Consider the following 21,924-nt stretch of genomic DNA (forward strand, 5'->3'; position numbering starts at 1 on the left):
GGACCTGGCCATTACTGTCTTCCATTAAGCGAACCGAAATTATTAGACCAAAGGATTCAGGATGCATTAGTGTCACTTACAGACAGTAACATGGCGGGAAAAAAGATTATTCTGAAATTCCTTCATCACTTTGCTCATCCGGCACCACAGAGGCATAAAGCACTGTTGCAGGATGCAGGTGTGCTGGATAAAGGATATAATAATTTCATTTAGCAAATATCAGCCCAGTGTGAAATTTGCATAAAATATAGAAGGGCACCCCCACATCCAGTTGTGAATCTACGAGTAATATGAGATTTCAATGATGTAGTTATGGCTCTGAAATCTTATGTAGGCCAGACGAGGTAAAGGTGATGTTTTCTTTCCCTGAAGTGAAGCGGCACGGAGGCACAGTGGTTAGCACTGTATGACATTTGCATGTTCTCCCCATTTCTGCATGGGTTTCCTCCAGTGCTCTGGTTTCTTCCCACAATCTAAAAATGTAGGTTGATTAGCCATTCTAAATTATCCCTTAATGTCCTGGAATGTGTAGGTTAAAGAGATTAATGATGTAAATGTGTGGAAGAATGCCACGATAATCAGGACAGCAGGAAAAGCCTCAGGAAAGTATAAACACTGGCTCAACACCCAAGAGTGAGGCAAAAAGCGAAAGCTATAGATTGAGGAAAATGGAATGGAAAGATGGAAGCAAAAGAAGTGAGATGCCAGTCCTGAGGATGAGACAGTGAGCATTCGTGAACCCAGCAAAAAGTCACAAATCTGTGACCAAAGTTGTGTCAACAGAGAAAAGCGGTCTCAGAGTAGCAACCCTGACAGGAACAGACATAGCAGTAGAGGCCTGAGTTTAACAAGAAAGGCTAGGAATCAAACCAATGATAGTAATAGGAGTAGAAGTCCCAATGATACCGAAATGTTGGTACTTGCCAATAAAATGGAACTCGTGGAAATAAGAGGCCGAACAAAGAGAGTTAAGAACATAAGAACATAAGTTGGACAGTTGGAAAGAGTTTGGGATACCAGATGAATTTGGGATACAGTACCAGATGAAGGGCAGCCTGCTCTGCTCCATTGGTGGGTTTGCACAGAGAAAGTTTTGCAAGATAGGGCTTATAAAACAAAAACCAGATTAGTAGCCCATGGTTATGAGGAACACTTGGAAGGGAGAAACATTAGGGTGGATTCACCCACAGCAGGGGAATTGACAGTAAATTTTTTTCGCTGATCTAACATCTAACAATTGAGTGTGTAAATCAATAGATATCAAAGAAGCATTTCTGCAAGGCAAAACATTTTGAAGCAAAGTTTTTTTGAGGCCACCCAGAGAAGTGGGTAATACACAGGAATAGCTGTGGAAATTGAACAAATACATATATGGATTAATTGATGCATCAAGGGTTTAGTATTTCTCTTGTACGTTCTATATTGCTGAAGACTGTCTGAGTCCAGCTAGAAGCAGATCCAGAAATGTTTTACTGGAAGTCTGGAGGAAAGTTAGCTGGAATTTTTCTGATGTATGCGGATGATTTCCTATGGGGTGGCACAGAAGAGTTTGAAAAAGGATAATTGAGCAGCTAAAGATAGAATTTAAAGTAGGGAGTCAAGCAGCTGGTGCTTTTCGAAATCTTAGCCTTGATAACCAACAATGGAATAATGATGAGTCAACAGTGATATCTAAACAGCATTGATCCCATTCCGATCCCATTCTGACCACCAAAGAGGAATCAGTCAACAAAAAAAAAACGGAATTGTTGAGTATTATGATAGGACAGCTAAATTGGCTATGCACACAGACAAGACTGGATGAAACTATAATGTCCTGGAGTTAAATAATATGTGCCTCGGTTACAGAAATGTTGCAGGCAAATAAGAATTTTAAAAAACTAAAATTAGAGGAATGTGTGATTAAATTCCCAGCACCAGGAGAACTAGAAGACATGAAGTTAGTTGTGTTTAGTGATGCTTCACACGCCAATGTACAAGATGGATTTTCAAGCAGTGCTAGATTCATAATATTCTTGGTAGGTAAGGAAGTAAAACATTGACCTTTGGCTTGGAAAGCAAAGAAATTAAAAAGGGTAATCAAAAGTACACTGGCAGCTGAAACCCTAGCATTAGTGGAGGCATTGGATGTGAAGATATATTTGCCTGACACATTAACAGAGTTTTTTTTATGGCAATGTTGGGAAAGAAGGTACCAATTGAGTATTATGTGGACAATGTTCACTCAATAAAATGTGTAACAGAAAAGTGACTGAGAATTAATTTGGCCAGCATCAAACAAATGCTGGAAAACAAGGAAGTTTCCAAACTCAACTGGGTAAGTGCAAATCTACAATTATCTGACTGTTTTACTAAAGGGGTGCAAGTACTGGAAAGTTGTTAAGAATACTGGAGGATGGTTGTCTTATTTTGAAGAAGAAAAGGGGAATCTGTTAGAATGTAGCCATTGATAACATTGGATCTGTCGTAGTGTGATCAATGATAACAAGCTGTAAGGGTCAGCTGACCCACTAAACTATGTAACCAATGACAAAATGATGTGGTGGTCAGCTGACTCAGTATAAATAAGAATCTGTTAGGAATTGAGGGAAGCTTAGAATGGCCAGAGTGAGGCCTGAATTGTTGGAGTAATGAAGTTTCTTTATTAAACCTTTTTCTTTGATTTTTAAGTTTTGTTTTAATTTATTTCCTACAATTGAAGAGTTCCTTCTGGAGGATCAACACTAGAAAGGGTGCTGAGGAGATTCAGCTATGATTCAGAGAATAGAATCCCTACAGTGCAGAGGAGGCCATTTGGCCCATCAAGCCTGCACCAACAACAATCCCCCCAGGCCTTGTCCCTGTAACTTCACATACTTACCCTGCTTATCTCTCTAAGTGACAATTTAGCACAGCCAATCAACTTAACTCTAGCATCTTTGGACTGTGGAAGGAAACCTATGCAAATACATGAAGAATGTGAAACTCCGCACGTATAGTCACTCAAGGCCAGAACTGAATCTGAGTCCCTGGCACTGTAAGGCAGCAGTGCTAACCCACTGTGCCACCATGCTGCTTTGGCTGGGGTTCTCCTTAGAGCAGAGATGGCTGAGGGGGGGCCTGATTGAGAAGTACCAAATTATAAAGGACAAAATTATAGGAAGGAACTTTTCCTCTTAGCAGGGTCAATAACCAGGGGGCAGAGATTTAAAGTCAGAGGCAGGAGATTTAAAGGCGGCAGGGAGAACCAATAATGTTAGTGATGATGGGTAAGGGGCACTCGATTGTACGAGTAATGGTGGGGAGGGGGGGAGCTTGATGATGTTGATGATGGCGTGGAGGGCTTGATGCTGCTGATGGTGTGGGGGGCGCAATGATGCTAGCAATAGTGGGGCGTTGATTGATGTTGTTGATGATGCTGGCAGTAGTTGGGGGGCTTAATGATGCTGATGATTGTGGGGAGGGCCTGATGCTACTGATGGCGGGAGCGAGGCTCAATGATGTCAATGGCAAGGACAGTCTTTAAGAATAGTTTGAGATCAGGGCGCCTTTTTCAGGAGTCGGACTTTGGGCCCTGCCACTTTCAGTGATGGCACAGAACATGCCCCCACGCCCCCCCCCCCCCAAAAGAAAAGGATGAAATGTTGAAAGATCGGGATCATACCATCTGAATTGACAGGAATCACAATGGATTTTCCACCTGAGATGAAATTTTGTCACATTTTTGGAAAATTGTGCCCAATCTTTCAAGTCAGTATGATTTCTTTATATTTAATTCCCCTTGCAATAAACAATTATATTCTGTTAGTTTTCCTAGTTGCTTGCTGCACCTGCATATTGGTCTTTTGTGATTCATGCATTCGAACACCCCAGGGGACGTTTTCCTGTCCTGCATGTTAATCGTAGCAGGCAGGGGGTGGACCATGCAAGTGTCCATTGACCTCGGGCAGTATTTTCCGATTTTGGGGCGAGCAAGGCTGGAAAGTCCCACCCCCAGATTCCGCTGAGTCTCAGAGCTTTGCAATCCCTCTCCATTTAGAAAATAATGATGTGCATCGGCAGCTGGGATCAAGTGAATCGCTTGAAGAGTATAGGAGGTGTAGGAGTAGAGTTAAGAGAGAAATCAGGAGGGCAAAAAGGGGACACAAAATTGTTTTGGCAGATAAGGCAAAGGAGAATCCAAAGAGCTTCTACAAATACATAAAGGGCAAAAGAGTAACAAGGATGAGAGTAGGGCCTCTTAAGAATCAACAAGGCAATCTATGTGCGGATCCACAAGAGATGGCACAGTAGCGCAGTGGTTAGCACTGCTGCTTCACAGCTCCAGGAACCCAGGTTTGATTCCTGGCATGGGTCACTGTCTGTGTGGAGTTTGCACATTCTCCTTGTGTCTGCGTGGGTTTCCTCTGGGTGTTCCGATTTCCTCCCACAGTCCAAAGATGTGTGGGTTAGGTTGATTGGCCATGCTAAAATTTCCCCTTTTGTGTCCTGAGATGTGTAGGTTAGAGGGATTAGTGGGTAAAATATGTAGGGATAGAGGGGTAAGGCCTAGGTGGGATTGTGGTTGGTGCAGATTCAATGGACCGAATGACCTCTTTCTGCACTGTAAGGTTTCTATGATTTCTATGAGATGGGTGAGATCCTAAATGAATATTTCTCATCAGTATTTACTGTTTAAAAAAGCATGGATGTTAGGGAACTTGGGGAATTAAATATTGATGTCTTGAGAAGTGTACATATTACAGAGAAGGAGATGCTGGAAGTGTTATAGCGCATCAAGGTAGATAAATCTGGGGCACCTGATGAGGTATACCCCAGGACATTGTAGGAGGCTAGGGAGAAATTGCGGGTCCCCTAGCTGAGATATTTGAATCATCAATAGTCATGGGTGAGGTGCTTGAAGATTGGAGAGTGACAAACGTTGTGCCTTTGTTTAAAAAGGGCTGCAGAATAAAGCCTGGGAACTACAAGCCAGTGAGCTTCACACCTATGGTGGGTAAGTTGCTGGAAGGTATTTTAAGAGACAGGATCTACAGGCATTTAGAGATGCAATGACCAATTAGAGGCAGCCAGCATATCTTTGTGAGTGGAAAATCATGTCTCACAAATTTAATTGAGTTTTTTGAAGGGGTAACCAAGAAGGTAGATGAGGGCAGTGCAGTTGATGTTGTCTACATGGACTTTAGCAAGGCCTTTGACAAGGTACCACATGGCAGGTTGTTGCATGAGGTTAAATCTCACGGGATCCAGGATGAGGTATCTAAATGGATATAAAATTGGCTTCTTGACAGAAGCCAGAGGGTGGTTGTAGAAAGTTGTTTTTCAAACTGGAGGCCTGTGACCAGCGGTGTGCTTCAGGGATCAGTGCTGGACCCCCTGTTATTTGTCATTTATATTAATGATTTGGATGAGAATATAGGGGGCATCGTTAGTAAATTTGCAGATGACACCAAGATTGGTAGCATGGTGGACAGTGAAGAAGTTTATCTTCAAATTGCAGTGGGATCTTGATCAATTTGGCCAGTGGGCTGACGAATGACAGATGGAGTTTAATTTAGACAAATGTGAGGTAATGCATTTTGGTAGATTGAACCAGGCAGGACTTACTCAGTTAATGGTAGCATGTTGGGGAGAGTTACAGAACAAAGAGATCTGGGAATACATGTTCATAGCTCCTTGAAAGTGAAGTCACAGGTGGACAGAGTGGTGACGAAGGCATTTGGCACACTTGGTTTCATTGGTCAGAACACTGAATACGGGAGTTGGGATGTTTTGTTGAAGTTGTACACGACATTGGTAACATAGAACATAGAACAGTACAGCACAGTACAGGCCCTTCGGCCCTCAATGTTGTGCCGAGCTATGTCTAAACCCAAGATCAAGCTATCCCACTCCCTATAATTCTGGTGTGCTCCATGTGCCTATCCAATAACTGCTTGAAAGTTCCTAAAGTGTCCAACTCCACTATCAGAGCAGGCAGCGTATTCCACACCCCAACCACTTTCTGAGTGAAGAATCTTCTCGGACATCCCTCCTATATCTCCCACCATGAATCTTATAGTTATGCCTCCTAGTAACAGCTACATCCACCTGAGGAAATAGTCTCTCAACATCCACTCTATCTATCTCTAGACTATGAAGAGAGACTGAATAGACTGGGTCTGTACTCGTTGGAGTTCAGAAGGATGAGGGGGGATCTTATAGAGACGTATAAGATAATGAAAGGGATGGATAGGGTAGAAGTAGAGACATTCTTCCCGCTCAGAAAGGACAGCAGGACTAGAGGGCACAGCCTCAAGATAAGGGCGGGGTGGGGGGGCAGTTTAGAACAGAGTTGAGGAGGAATTTCTTCACTCAAAGAGTGATGAATCTCTGGAATTCTCTGCCTGTTGAAGTGGTGGAGGCTACCTCGCTAAATTTATTTAAGTCACGGGTAGATAGGTTTTTGACAGACAAGGGAATTAAGGGCTATGGGGAGAAAGCGGGAAAGTGGAACTGATCCACTTCAGATCAGCCATGATCTTATTGAATGGCGGGGCAGGCTTGAAGGGCTAGATGGCCTACTCCTGCTCCTATTTCTTATGTTCTTATATCCCCCTCGTCATCTTATAAACCTCTATTAAGTCGCCTCTCATCCTCCTCCGCTCTAAAGAGAAAAGCCCCAGCTCCCCCAACCTTTCCTCATAAGACCTACCCTCCAAACCAGACAGCATCCTGGTAAATCTCCTCTGCACTCTCTCCAGTGCTTTCACATCCTTTTTATAGTGAACTGACCAGAACTGAACACAATATTCCAAATGTGGTCTCACCAACGTCCAGTACAATTGCAGCATGACCTCATGGCTCTTAAATTCAAACCTCCTGTTAATAAACACTAACGCACTACAAGCCTTCTTCACAGCTCTATCCACTTGAGTGGCAACCTTCAGAGATCTGTGGATATGAACCTCAAGATCTCTCTGTTTCTCCACATTCCTCAGAACCCTGCCATTGACCCTGTAATCCGCATTCAAGTTTGTCCTACCATAGTGAATCATCTTGCACTAAGGCCGCACTTGAGTATTGTGTGCAATTCTGGTCACCCTATTATAGAAAGGATATTATTAAACTAGAAAGAGTGCAGAAAATATTTATTAAGTGCTACTGAGACTTGATGGATTGAGTTATAAGGAGAGGCTAAATAGACTGGGACTTTTTTCTGTAAAGGTGAGGGGTGACCTTATAGAGGTCGATAAAATAATGAGGGGCGTAGACAAAGTAGATAGTCAATATCTTTTCCCAAAGGTAGGGGAGCCTAAAACAAGAGGGCGTAGGTTTAAGGTGAGAGGGGAGAGATACAAAAGTGTCCAGAAGGGCAATTTTTTTCACACAGAGGGTGGTGAGTGTCTGGAACAAGCTGCCAGAGGTAGTAGTAGAGGCAGGTAGAATTTCATCTTTTAAAAAGCATTTAGATAGTTACATGGGTACAATGGATATAGAGGGATATGGGCCAAATACAGGCAATTGGGATTAGCTTAGTGATTTTTAAAAAAAATAAGAGTGGCATAGGCAAGTTAAGAGCCTGTTTCCATGCTGTAAACCTCTATGACTCTACGACTGTATCCTCCTTTTCAATTCTTCCTGCCAAAATAGATCACTTAAATGATCACTTAAAGGCCTCATTTCCCTTCTGCATAGGAAGGTCTTTCTTGTATTTTCCTGCCCTGCACATAAATTGGGGTTTCAGGAACGTGGCCAGGTCTTCATCTCACACCTTCCCACCTGACTTTACAGGCCCCAACCTCTCAGAGAAAGAATAAAATTCTGCCCAACTCTCCTTTTGCTCCATGTAGCTTTCTGTACCTGATTTGATGCTTACACTTCCTCGTTCAAACTGTGCTTTCCATTTACACTTCTTTAATATGGTTATGGTAAAGGCATGCAGACTAGATAGAAAGTATTCTAAGCGTGCTAAGGGAAGTAAGAATGGAAATTGTGGAGTCTCTCACCACAATTTTCCAATCCTCTTTAGCAATATTGCCAGAGGACTGGAGGATTGGATGTACGATATTTTCATTCAGCAAAAGTTGGAGGCTAAATGTAGCAATTGCAGACCAGTTAGCTTAATGCTGGTGGTGGGGACTTTTAGAGACATAAAATTAATTGCTTCTTGGAAAGATGTGAGTTATTAAATGAAGGTCAGCACAGATTGGTTGAAAGAGAATTATTTTCACAAACTTTAATGAGTTTCTTGATGAATTGATGGGACAGATTGATGAGAGCCCTGGATGGAGCTGAACTGTGTATATGGATTTTTGAAAAACATTTGATGAAACCACCATGGACTGCAGGACTTCAAGAAAGCAAATCCCCAGAACCTCCTCAAAGACAGCAAGGGATGAGCAACAAATGCTGACCTTGCTAGTGGTACATTATATCCCATGAAACACTAAAACAAAACATGTCATGCAAAACTTCATGGAAGCTAAACAGACAATGGCAAGTCTAACAAACAGCAGTTCCATTTGTTTCCCACCTTCATGTTGAGTTTTGCCTCTTCTTTCTGCTAACCCCAAAATCATAGAATTTTACTGTCAGCTTTCCCCTCTGTTTGTAATAGATGGGTTTTAAAATCCTCAACTTTTCTCATGCTTTTTAAACATTCCTTGCCTTTTAATTAGGATCAAAAGCAGAACAAACTGCACCAATAGCCGTGCTACTGCACCTCGCTTCCAGATTGAATGTTCTGGCAATTGCACTCAATAAGAAGTCTCACAACACCAGGTAAAAGTCCAACAGGTTTATTTGGTAGCACAAGCCACAAGCTTTCAGAGCACTGCTCCTTCATCAGGTGAGAGTTCAGTTCACAAACAGGACGTATAAAGACACAAACTCAATTTACAAAATAATGGTTGGAATGCGAGTCTTTATAAGACTCATGCTGTTTATGAACAGAACTCCCACTCACCTGATGACTGTCCAGCGTTCTGAAAGCTTGTGACTTGTGCTTCCAAATAAACCTGTTGGACTTTAACCTGCTGTTATGAGACTTCTTACCGTGCTTACCCCAGTCTCCATCACAGGAAAAGCCCTCGCAAGCGTCCTGCTAAATCGTCTGGTCACTCATCTGGAGCTGGGCCTGCTTCCATAGTCACAGTGTGGCTTCCGCAAAGGTCACAGGACTATTGACATGATTTTTGCTGCGCGCCAACTTCAAGAGAAGTGTCAGGAGCGGAATAGCGACCTCATGAAAGCCTTCGACACTGTAAGCTGACAAGGCCTGTGGAGGATCATGTGTAAGCTTGGCTGCCCCCCCTCCCCCAAATTCATTCATATGGTACGCCAGTTCCATGATGGCCAGAGTACTGGATGACAAAGAATCTTCTGAGGCATTCCCAGTCACCAGTGGCGTCAAACAGGGCTGTGTCTCGCACCCACACAGTTCAGCATGATGTTTACTGCCATGCTGAATGATGCCTTCCAGGACAGTATTGCTGGAATCAGCCTCAAGTACAAAGTGGATGGGAAGCTCTTCAACTTGAGGAAACTTCAAGCTGTTACCAAATTGAAAGAGACTGTTCTGAGAGATTTCCTCTTTGCCGATGACTGCGCCCTGTATGCTGGCTCAGAGCCAGAGATGCAAGTCAGTATGGACAAATTTTCCATGGCTTGTGACAACTCACCATCAACATTAAAAAGACTAAAGTCATGCACCAGCCTGCTCCTCATGCACTGTACACAGAATCCATAATCACAATCAAAGGGCAGAAACTACAGGCAGTGGACCAGTTCACTTATCTTGGCAACACCTTCTCCCAAGCAGTGACTATTGACACAGAAGTTAGCTGCAGAATAGCAAAGGCAAGTTCTGCTTTCAGTAGACTGTACTCCACTGTATGGGAACGTCGAGGAATCAGCCCAGCAACAAAACTGAAGGCCTACAGTGCCTGTGAAACGTGGATTGTGTATCGAAGGCATTCAAGACAGCTTAATCATTTCCACATGACGTGTCTTCGCTGAATATTACGCATCAGATGGCCAGACAAAGTACCAGACACTGATGTTCTCTCTAAAGCAAGTCTACCATCAGTCCATACACTGCTGATGAGAGCGCAGACCTGGTGGGCAGGTCATATTATCCGTATGCCATACCCAAGCACCTCCTTTTTGGGGAACTCTCTGCTGGAAGACGCTCGCACGGAGGGCAGAAGAAACGTTTCAAAGACACACTCAGGGTCTCCTTGAAGTTGCTTGACATAGACACGACCATCTGGGAAATACTGGCACAAAACTGCTCTGCCTGGCGCTGCCTCATCCACAAAGGCTGTTAAGCTTACGAAGCAAGGTGCATTGCTGAAGCACAACTTAAGCGCAAGCTGCACAAGTCCAGAGCCACCAGTGCAACAACTACAGTGCCTACGCAAGTCTATCCAATATGTGCCAGGGCATTCCGTGCCCAAATTGGTCTGGTCAGTCATCTTCAGACACACCGCATCCAGCCTCAAAATGACTAATGGTGTTGAAGTCCTCATTGATGACGATGGATGAACAACAACAACAGGCAGGTAAGTGGAACTGAACCCACTATCAGATCAGCCATGATCTTATTCAATAGCGGGGCAGGCTGGAGGGGCTAGATGGCCTACTCTTGCTCCTATTTCTTATGTTCTTATGACAGGAGTATTATGCAACCACAAAGCAAGGGATAAAAGCAGAAATGTTAGCCCACTCTCATTGTTGAAGCAGTAGTCATACATAGTGTTAACTAGACCCATCTGTTTCCAAACCTTGCAGGGGTAAATATTATTGGAGCTGGAGAAATTCTGCTTGAACTATAAAGCTGACAAATGTGCTGTTGATTGGTTATTTTCCACTTTTGAGTGATGAAATCTGTGACCATTTTCAAATTACTATTTATATTTTTACTTGAGTCAAGAGCTGGGGATCATTACCATCAGTCAGCCAGCAGCTGGATGAAACTAACTGGAACCTTTATTTTTGCCACTGTTATGGCATTTAAGGCTCTGCTTATTGCTGCACGTCGTGAAGGAAACATGATATTGCAGAAACTTTTTTGTGTTTTACCGCTGCGCTCACAGACCACATTCAGAATTTTAAAAAAATTAATAGGATTTGTTTGGTGCATCCAAGAGGGTTTCCTGAACAGCCTGTGGATAGTCCAACTAGAGGAGGGACCATACTGGATCTGTATTGGCAAATGAGCCTGGCCAGGTGATTGACCCTTCAATAGGAAGCCATTTTGGAAACAGTGATCACATCTCCTTAAGTTTTAAGATAACTATGAATATGGATAAGTCAGGACCTTGTGGGAAAGTATGAAATTGGGGGAGAGCAAATTGCAACAGAATAAGACAAGAGCTCGGGAGAGTTCATTGGGAGCAACTGATATCAGGCAAGTCCACATTTGACATGTGGGAGTTGTTCAAAGACCTATCAGTTCAGGACCAGCATGTTCCAGTAAGGAGGAAGGACAAGGATAGTAAGGTAAGGGACTCTTGGTTAAGGAGGGAGGTTGTAAATTTAGTCGAAAGAAGAAAAGAAGCTTATGTAAGTCTTAGGAAGCTAAAATTGGACAGAGCCAGTGAGGGATATAAAGAAAGAGGAACAGAACTCAAACAATGAATTAGGAGAGCAAGGAGGGGCCATAAAATGACCTTAGCAAGCAGGGTTAAAGAGAATCCCAAGGCATTTCATATATACATTAAAAACAAGAGGATAACTAGGGAGAGGATAAAACAATTCCAGGATAAAGGAGGGAACTTATGCTTGGAAGTAGAGGATGTGGGCAAGATCCTAAACGAGTACTCTGCATCCTCATACGCCAAGGAGAAGGACATGGATAGTGAGATTAATGTGGAGCATGCTAATATGCTAGGGCATTTTGACATCAAGAAAGAAGTGACGTTGGGTCTCTCAAAGAGCATTAAAGCGGATAAATCCCCAGGACGTGATAGGATCTACCCTAGGTTATTGAGAGAGGCAAGAGAGGAGATTGCTGGGGTCCTGACAAAGACCTTTGTATCCTCACCAGCCACTAGAGAGGTCCCAGAGGACTGGCAAATAGTGAATGTTGTTCCTCTGTTCAAGAAAGGAAAAAGGGGTAATCCAGGAAATTATAGATCGGCTAGCCTCACATCGGTAGTTGGGAAATTATTCGAGAGGATTCTTAGAGATAGGACTTATGTGCATTTGGAAAAGCATGGCCTATTGGGGAATGTCAGCATGGCTTTGTGCAGGGCAGGTCATGTCTTATTAACCTGATTTTTTTCAAGGAGGTGACAAAGGTAATTGATGAAGGTAGAGCAGTGGATGTTGTCTACATGGATTTTAGTTAGGCTTTTGACAAGGTCTTTCATGGTGGGCTCATCCAGAAGATTAAGATACATAGGATTCACGATGACTTGGCCACTTGGATTGAGAATGGCCTGCCCAGAGAAGTCAGAGAATAATAGTGGAAGGGTATTTTTCTGGCTGGAGGTTCGTGACTAGTGGTGTTCCGCAGGGATGCATATTGGGACCTCTGCTGTTTTTGATGTAAGTAAATGATGCTTTGGAAAGGATGCAAAGGAGGTTTACCTGGATGGTGCCTGGATTAGGGGGTATGAACTCTAAGGAAAGGCTGGACAAACTAGGAGCAGCGGAAGCTGAGAGGAGACCTGACAGAATTCTATAAAATTATGAGAGGCATAGATAGGTTGACAGAATCTTTTTCGCAGAGTTGAAATGTTTATAAGTGAAAAGTATTGTTTCTTGCGTGCTATACAGACAGAGCTTCTCGTTCATAGAGAAGGAAACAAGAGAGTGCAGAATGTAGCGTTACAATCATAGCTAGGCTATAGAGAAAGATCAACTTAATGCAAGGTAAGTCCATTCAAAAGTTTGACAGCAGCAGGGAAGAAGTTGTTCTCAAGTCAGTTGGTACATGACCTCAGACTTTTGTACCTTTCACCCGACAGAAATAGCAGAAGAGAAAATGTCCGGGGTGCGTGGGATCCTTAATTATGCTGGTTGCTTTGCCAAGGCAGTGGGAAGTGTAGTTAGAGTTAATGGATGGGAGGCTGGTTTGCGTCATGGATTGGGCTATATTCACGACCTTTTGTAGTTTCTTGAGGTCTTGGACAGAGCAGGAGCCATACCAAGCTGTGATATAACCAGAGAGAATGCTTTCCATGGTGCATCTGTAAAAGTCGGTGAGAGTCATAGCTGACCTGCCAAATTTCCTAGACTTCTGAGAAAGCAGAGGTGTTGGTGGGCTTTCATAACTATAGTGTCAGCATGGGGGGACCAGGCCAGGTTGTTGGTGATCTCGACACCTAAAAACTTGAAGCTCTCGACTCTTTCTACTTCATTCTCATTGATTAGACTGGGGCATGTTTTCCTCTACACTTCCTGAAGCCAATGACAATCTCCTTTGTTTTGTTGACATTGAGGGAGAGGTTATTGTCGCTGCACCAGTTCAGCAGATTCTCTATCTCATTCCTCTGCATTGTCTCATCGTTGATTGAGATCCGACCCCTTATGGTGGTGTCATCAGCAAACTTTAAAATCAGGTTGGAGGGAAATTTGGCTACACAGTCAGAGGTGTACAAGGAGAATAGTAGGGGGCTGAGAACGCAGCCTTGTGGGGCACCGATGTTGAGGATGATTGTGGAGGAGGTGTTGTTGCCTATTCTTACTGACTGTGGTCTGTGAGTTAGGAAGTTCAGTATCCAGTTGCAGAGAGAGGAGCTGAGGCCCAGGCCATGGGGTTTGGAGATGAGTTTCATAGGATAATGTGTTGAAGGCTGAGTTGTAGTCAATAAAGAGGAATCCGACATAGGTGTCTTTGTTATCCATGGTTGAGTACAGGGCCAGGGAGATGGCATCTGTAATGGACCTGTTGCGGCGATAGGAAACTGTAGTGGATCCAGGCAGTCCAGGAATTGATTCATGCCATGACTAACCTTTTGAAGCACTTCATAATGATGGATGTCAGAGCCACCGGCGATAGTCATTAAGTCACGCTGCCTGGCTTTTTGGTGTCATGTTTGGCACAACATTGTGGGCTGAAGGGCCTGTTCCTGTGCTGTGCTGTTGTATGTTGTATGATACTGTTAAACATGCTCTCATCTTGTTGGTAAATATACTCTGAATTCTGCAGTGATAGACTAAGAGCTACAGGTCCCAGAGAACATAAAGCTTGGACCACAGTCTGTTATATTAACTGAATTTCTGGCTGGTAGTGTTGGTGCATGCACAGAGATAGGGAGAGAGAGAGAGAAAATCCAAGGCTGGGATTTTTCATTTTGGACCTATGTCCTTTGGTGGGGTGGAAATGAGGAATGTCTTCCACTGTGGAAGTTCGCACTCAATCTGCAATGCTGAGCTCATTATTGGGAGTTTCCTCAGGGAACCATATTTAAAATGCATCCAGACATCAACTTTGTTTGGGACCCACTGGGGAAGGAAGCAATGGCCTGGCGCTCCCAGGGATATGGTATTAAAATGAATGACAGTTGGATCACATTATACACATCCTGATTTGAAAACATATGTGTCAAGAAAATATGAGTTCACCATCCATAGTAAGTGTCTATCATAAGGAATCTGAATAACCATTCCTCTTCGTCGGCATAGAAGAAGTCTTGGACAACTACATGAAGTACATCCTGGTATAATCCGGATGAAGGAATTAGCACATAATTATTTTTGATGGCCAGGTCTCAAAACTCAGATTGAAGAAAAAAATGGAACAGTTGTTCCTGTGCATGAAAAGAAATATACCACCATTGTCTCCTTTACAGCCTTGGGATTGGAATAAAATGCCATGGCAATGATTGCATGTAGCTTTTACTGGTCCGTTTGAGGTTACATGTGCTTAGTCATAATTGATGCACACTTAAAGTGGCCAGAAGTTTTTATCATGAGATTTAGCAGAATTTGAAATGATTGAAAAACATAATGATATTTTTATTATATTTGGTATACGAGAACAGACTGTTAGTAATAATGGTTACAATTTACTTCACAAGAGTTTGAGGATTATTTCAACATAAATGGTACTCAGCATACAAAATCCACACCTTATCATCCATTGACAGATGGATTAGCTAAAAGATTCATACAATCCTTGAAACATTCTTTGAAAGATTCAAGCGAGCAAGGTTCATGATCACGTTCTGGCATCATGTAGTAATACTACTCATGTGAAAGAGGAAGCTGAGAATGACATTTGATTTGTTATTACCTCCAGAAACTTCAGAGACAGTACAGTGTCAGCAACAATCTCAAGTTGCTGGATGAGACGTGACAGCAAAGCAACAGTCATTTCAATAAGGAGATCAAATGTTAGTGTGTAATTATACCATGACTGAGAAATGAGTATCAGCCATAGTTTTAGCAAAAACAGTTTCAACTTCTTACCCCATTCACACTGAAGATGAACTAGTTTGGTGACGTCACGCTGACCAATTGTCATGTTCAAGTGATTTCTCAGAATCATCTCCAGAAGTACCAACTTCTTTAGTCCCTAGATTTGTGAGCACTGATATAGAAGACTTAATTGAATCTTAGTTGCCTGATAATTGTGTCATTGCTACAATGCCATGTGAGAATGATGCAGAATTAGTTCAAAAAGAAGAAGTGTCTACTGAATAATACTTCTAGGGTCAAGGACATCCATTGTATACATGATTTGATAGGAATGTCATTGGGGTGTTTCACAGGGTCCTGCTTTAATATCATTGCAGTTTTGTACATGCAACAGCTCCAACAATAAATCTATTGCTTTTATTTTGAATTTGTGGGCAGGATTTTACAGCCTTGCTCATCCCAAAACCTTAAAATCCCACCTGAGGTCAACAGACCTTCCCATGCTCTGCCCCTCCACTTCTGATTCCCAAAATTCCAGCCTATGTGTGCAAAATGCATTTTTTTTAAACCCACAATGCCTAAAGGGTGGCACAGTGGTTAGCATTGCTGCCTGAAAACGCCAGGGACCCAGGTTCCTGCCTTGTGTGGAGGAACATGTGTGGAGTTTGCATGTCTTGTCTTTTCATTTCGGTCTCCAGTTTTCTTCCATACTCCAAAGATATTCAGGTTAGGTGGATTGGCCATGCTAAATTGCTCCTTAGCATCGCAGGATGTGCAAATTAGGGAGATTAGCCGTGGTCAACCAGAAAACCTTTGACAAAGTGCCTTACAGGAGACTGCTAAATAAGCTAAGAGCCAATGTTGCTAAAAGCAAGGTACAGGCATGGATAGCAGATTGGCTGACAGACAGGAGGCAGAGAATGGGGACAAGGGGGTCCTTCTCAGGATGGTAACTGGTGACTAGTGGTGTTCCACACCGGTCAGTGTTCGGACCATAACTTTTCACTAGATACATTAATGATCTGGAAGATGGAACTGAGAGCATGGTTGCTACATTTGTGGATGATACAAGACATGTAGAGGGACAGATAGTGTTGTGGAAAGGGGGAGGCTGCAGAATGACTTAGACACGTTAGGAGAGTGAGGAAAGAAGTGGCAGATGGAATACGATGTGGGAAAGTGTGAGGTTATGCACTTTGGTAGGAAAAATTGAGGCGTAGACTATTTTTTAAATGGGGAAAGGCTTCAGAAATCTGAAGCAGAAAGGGACTTGGGAATCCTGTTTCAGGACTTTCTTAAGGTTAACCTGCAGGTTCAGTTGGCAGTTAAGAAGGTAAATTCAGTGTTAGCGTTCATTTCTAAAGGGCTAGAATACAAGAGCAGGAATGTACTGCTAAGGCTGTGTATTGCTTTGGTCCGACCCCATTTGGGATATTGCGAGCAGTTTTGAACCCCATATCTAAGGACGAATGTGCTGGCCTCTGGCGCCCAGAGGAGGTTCACAAAAATGATCCCAGGAATGAAGCATTTGTCATATGAGGAGTCTGGGTCTATACTCAATGGTATGAGGGAGGATCTAATTGAAACTTACAGAATACAGAACAGGAGGTCGGTCACCAGTGGAATGCCCCAGGGATCTGTTCTAGGACCCTTGCTGTTTGTCATTTTCATAAATGACCTGGATGAGGAAGTGGAGGGATGGGTTAGTAAGTTCGCCGACGATACGAAGGTTGGTGGTGTGGTGGATAGTCTGGAGGGATGTCAGAAGTTGCAGCGTGACATAGATAGGATGCAAGACTGGGCGGAGAAGTGGCAGATGGACTTCAACCTGGATAAATGTGTAGTGGTCCATTTTGGCAGGACCAATGAGATGAAGGAGTACAATATCAAGGGTAGGAGTCTTAGCAGTGTTGAGGAGCAGAAGGATCTTGGGGTCCGAGTCCATAGGACTCTTAAATCGGCCTCACAGGTGGAGGATGCAGTCAAGAAGGCATATGGTGTACTGGCCTTCATTAAACGAGGGATTGCGTTTAGGAGTTGGGAGATAATGCTGCAACTTTATATGACCCTTGTCAGACCCCATTTGGAGTACTGTGCGCAGTTTTGGTCGCCTCACTAGAAGAAGGACATGGAAGCTATTGAGAGGGTGCAGAGGAGACTTACAAGGACGTTGCCTGGATTGGGAGGCATGCCTTATGAAGGTAGGTTGAGGGAGCTAGGTGTCTTCTCCCTGGAGAAACGAAGGTTGAGAGGCGACCTGATAGAGGTTTATAAGATGTTGAGAGGAATAGATAGGATGGATTCTCGGAGGCTACTTCCCAGGGCTGAAATGGTTGCTACGAGAGGACACAGGTTTAAGGTGCTGGGAAGCAAGTACAGAGGAGATGTTAGGGGTAAGTTTTTCACTCAGAGGGTGGTGATTGAGTGGAATCGGCTGCCGTCGGTGGTGGTAGAGGCGAACTTGCTGGGGTCTTTTAAAAGACTGCTGGATGAGTACATGGGATTTAATGGGATTGGGAGTTACAGATAGTTCTATGGCCTGGTAGGTATGGATATCATCAGCGCAACTTGTGGGCCAAAGGGCCTGTTTGTGCTGTAGTGTTCTATGTTCTATGTTCTAATACTGAGAGACCTAGCTGGAGTGGATGTAGAGAAGATGTTTGCACGAGTGGAAGAGACTTGAACTGGAGGGCACAACTTCAAAGTGAAGGGACTGTCCTTTAAAACTGGGATAAGGAGGAATTGCTTCAGCCAGAGGGTGGTGAATCTCTGGAACTCATTGCTACAGAGGGCTGTGGAGGCCAGGTCATTGAGTGTCTTTAGGATAGAGATATATCAACTCTTGATCAATAAGGGGATTAAGAGATACGGGGTGAAGGCAGGAGAATGGGATGAGAATCATATCAGTCATGATTGAACAACTGAGCAGACTTGATGGGTTGAGTGGCCTAATTCATATCCAAAGTCCTGAGGCATGGTACACCAGCAAGACCATGCAACGGATGAATGGACACCACACGACAATCATCAGGCAGGAGTGTTCTCTTCCAGTCAAGGGCATTCAGCCTCCAATCTTTGGGTAAGTGTTCTCCGAGGCAGCCTTGGAGACACACGACAATGCAGAATTGCTGAGCAGAAGCTGCTAGCCAAGTTCCGCATGCATGAGGACGACCTCAACTGGAATCTTGAGTTCATGTCACACCAAGTGTAACCCCCAGCATTTGGCCTGGGCTTGCAAAATCTTACTAATTTTCCTGATTTAAGACAATTCACACCTCTTTAATGTATGATTATCCCTCTTTCCACTCTACTGTCTGTATCTGTAAAGAGTTGATTACCTGTAAAGACTCAATTCCAATCATTATCTTGCAGTTGTGTCTCTGACTATACGTATGCCATGTTTGTAAACCTTCCTCTTCACACTTTCTTTCTGGTTGTATCACAACTTGGTATGGTTCCTGCTCTGCCCAAGACTGCAAGAAACTACAAAAGGTCGTGAATGTAGCCCAATCCATCACACAAACTAACCTCCCATCCATTGACTCTGTTTACATTTTCTGCTGCCTTGAAAAAGCAACCAGCACAATTAAGGACCCTGCACATCCCTGATATTCTCTTTTCCGCCTTCTCCCATCAGGAAAAAGATACAAAAGTCCAACCGACTCAAGAACAGCTTCTTCCCTGCTGTTGTCAGACTTTTGAATGGACCTGCCTTGCATTAGTTGATCTTTCTCTACAACCTAGCTATGACTGTAACACTACATTCTGCACTCTCTCATTCCTTCTCTATGAATGGTATGCTTTGTATGGCATGCAAGAAACAATACTTTTCACTGTATGTTAATACATGTGACAATAATAAATCAGATCAAATTAAAAACTCACCTGATTAAGGAACAGCGCTCTGAAACTTGTAATTCCAAATAAACCTGAAATGACTCTGTTCACATCACGTCCATATATGAAGTAAATTTGGCACTATTCCAAGCACAAAGAGAAACTCTTTGTATGACACAGTTTAGGGATTAGGGGTAAGGAGCCGGTGAACCCAATAGTCATTTCATCTTAATTGATTGATCCTCAGCCAAATCAGAATGCCAGTAGTAAGGAGATCAAAGTGAGATGGCACAGGCTGTTTCAGTAAATCAAGGAAAGTATCAGCTCAGCTCACATTTTTTCACCTATTTTTATTTGATATTCTGTTTCATTTCTTTTCCAGATGTTGGGCAGAAACTTCCCAATAAAATTCTAGTATCATAGAAGTCTGAAAGTAGTAGTGTTCCATGCTAATCTTTTGGGTGAGTATTTGTATCCTTGCACAAGATTGACAGTATCCTACACTTTCTTCAACCTATGAGTGTAGTCCTCGCCACCAGAAATAACTGCGTGCAAGTTCTTTCATATGTACGACTCCTGAATGTCCTTCATGAACTTGATCCAGTATACAACTCTACTATCATGGAGGAATAATCACTCCAATCCCCCATAGAAGTACATTTGTATCCTTAATTTAAGTTCCCTTGTTTGGTGTAGCTTGACTTCCCCTCTGTATTCCTTTCAAGATCATGTCCGTGACCTTTCCCATCATTGGCTCTGACTGTGAGTGTCTTTAAACTTGAGAGACTGTAATAAGTACACTGTCAGCCTAGGAAAAGTATGAGATGTTCATATAGTTCTCTTGCGATTTGATTTTTAAGAAGCGGGTTGATGGGTTCTTGATAAGAGAGGGGATTAAGGGTTATGGGGAGAGGGCGGGAAAGTGGAACTGAGCTACAACAGATCAGCCATGATCTTATTGAATGGCGGGGCAGGCTCGAAGGGCTAGATGGCCTACTCCTGCTCCTATTTCTTATGTTCTTATGTTCTTATTTGTCCCAAATTGGTAGACCCGATAGCATCGGCATTTGCATGTTGCTGAACTCATGTGTATTTTTCCAACCCATTGGTAACCTGCTTGCCCATTTAATTTGATTTTGTTTAAACACATTCTTCTGAAAAGTACAGAAAAATTCTCTTTCTCAAAATCTAATGCTAATTTTTCAGATTGACCACTTGCTTCAAATTACAATATGATATCACCCTTCACTGGAACCAGCTCATTGTGTAAGTTCTCAGGATTATATTAGATGACTTTTAATGGTACATACTTGAGCTTTTGTTGATATAAATTTTCTGAGATAAGAGATACAGTGTCTCCTGTATCTACTTACATTTTAATTTCATTCCCATTAAGCTTTGGATAATCTTTGTGTATTGCCTTGCATTGATAATACAGTGTGTTTTAATTCATCAACCTCCACAGAGATTGTGGGGTGAGTTTTACTGTCCTACCAGCCACAGGAATCAGAGCGGACGAGAGTTGGATCACGGAAAGGTCCGTTTACCTCAGGTGAGGTTTTGGGACGAGTGAGGCCGGAAAATCCCAACCCGTGTTTTCCTGGGAATCTTCATTGTCTTCACTCATTCTATAGACTCTTGTTTTGTAGAATTGGGTGCTTCTTGCTTTTAGTCAGGTTTGAGGATACTGTCTGGTCCAACGTGCCTTAGTTATGTGACCTCTCTTGCCACAATTATGACAGTCAGAATTTTTTGGCTGCTCATGCCCTGCTATTGCTGCAAGTGAAGACAGAAAATTTGGCACTCTGCCGAATCTGTTTACTGCAGTGGGACCAGAAAATCCTGCTGACGTGAAAGGCCTGAAAGCTCTCGACACAAACATTCCTATGGATGTGCTATCTGGGCACACCTATGGCATGCTTGCATATTGAGAGGTTTTCTCATCTTGTGTATTTTGGCGCTAGCTCTGATTTGAGAAGCTTTTTTAGCGGCCAATTCCATTGACACTGCGACCTCAATAGCATGTTTTAGTTTTAAAGAGCTTTTGGTGAATAATTATCTTTGAATTGCTTCATTTCAAAGCCCACAAACAAGTCTGCCTTGCAGAGTGTCTTCAAGGGTTGTACTAAACTCACAATTCTTTGCTACTTTTCATGCTACAGCTACAAATTATGGAATATTTTCACCTTCTTCTTGGCTCTGTTGATGAAATCTGAATCTTTCCTCTATGATTAAAGGCTTGGGGGTGAAATGATCTTCAAGGATCATAATTAATTTCTTGTATATTTTGTAGCAGACTTGGCAGAATGTACAAGACTTTGTATTAGAAATAAGGTTTTCCATCCTGTTACACTCAGGAAAGTTTCTATGTTAATTTCATTTGGTACCCTGTTTGCAGCTGCCTCATATTGAAATCTCTCTTCATTGGTACTCCATGTTTCTTCAGAAGGAACTCTTCAAAATGCAGCTAATGAAAATACAACAAAACTTACTCCAACTTATAAATCAAAGAAAGAATTGAATAAAGAAGCATCATTACGCCAAACTTGGGGCCTCAGCCCAGGCCACTCCAAGCTCTCCACAATTCTACATAGTTTCTTATTTATAGTGAATCAGCTGTTCAGCTGACTATTACATCACTCTGTAATTGGTTCCATGGTTTACTGGATCAGCTGACCCTTACATCTTGTTCTCATTGGTCACATTACATCCAATACAAAGTTGTCACTGGTTACATTCTAACACTCCGTGACTCTA

This window comes from Carcharhinus amblyrhynchos, chromosome 16, assembly GCF_965287045.1.
Source record: "Carcharhinus amblyrhynchos chromosome 16, sCarAmb.v2.hapA, whole genome shotgun sequence".
NCBI classification, from domain to species: Eukaryota; Metazoa; Chordata; class Chondrichthyes; order Carcharhiniformes; family Carcharhinidae; genus Carcharhinus; species Carcharhinus amblyrhynchos.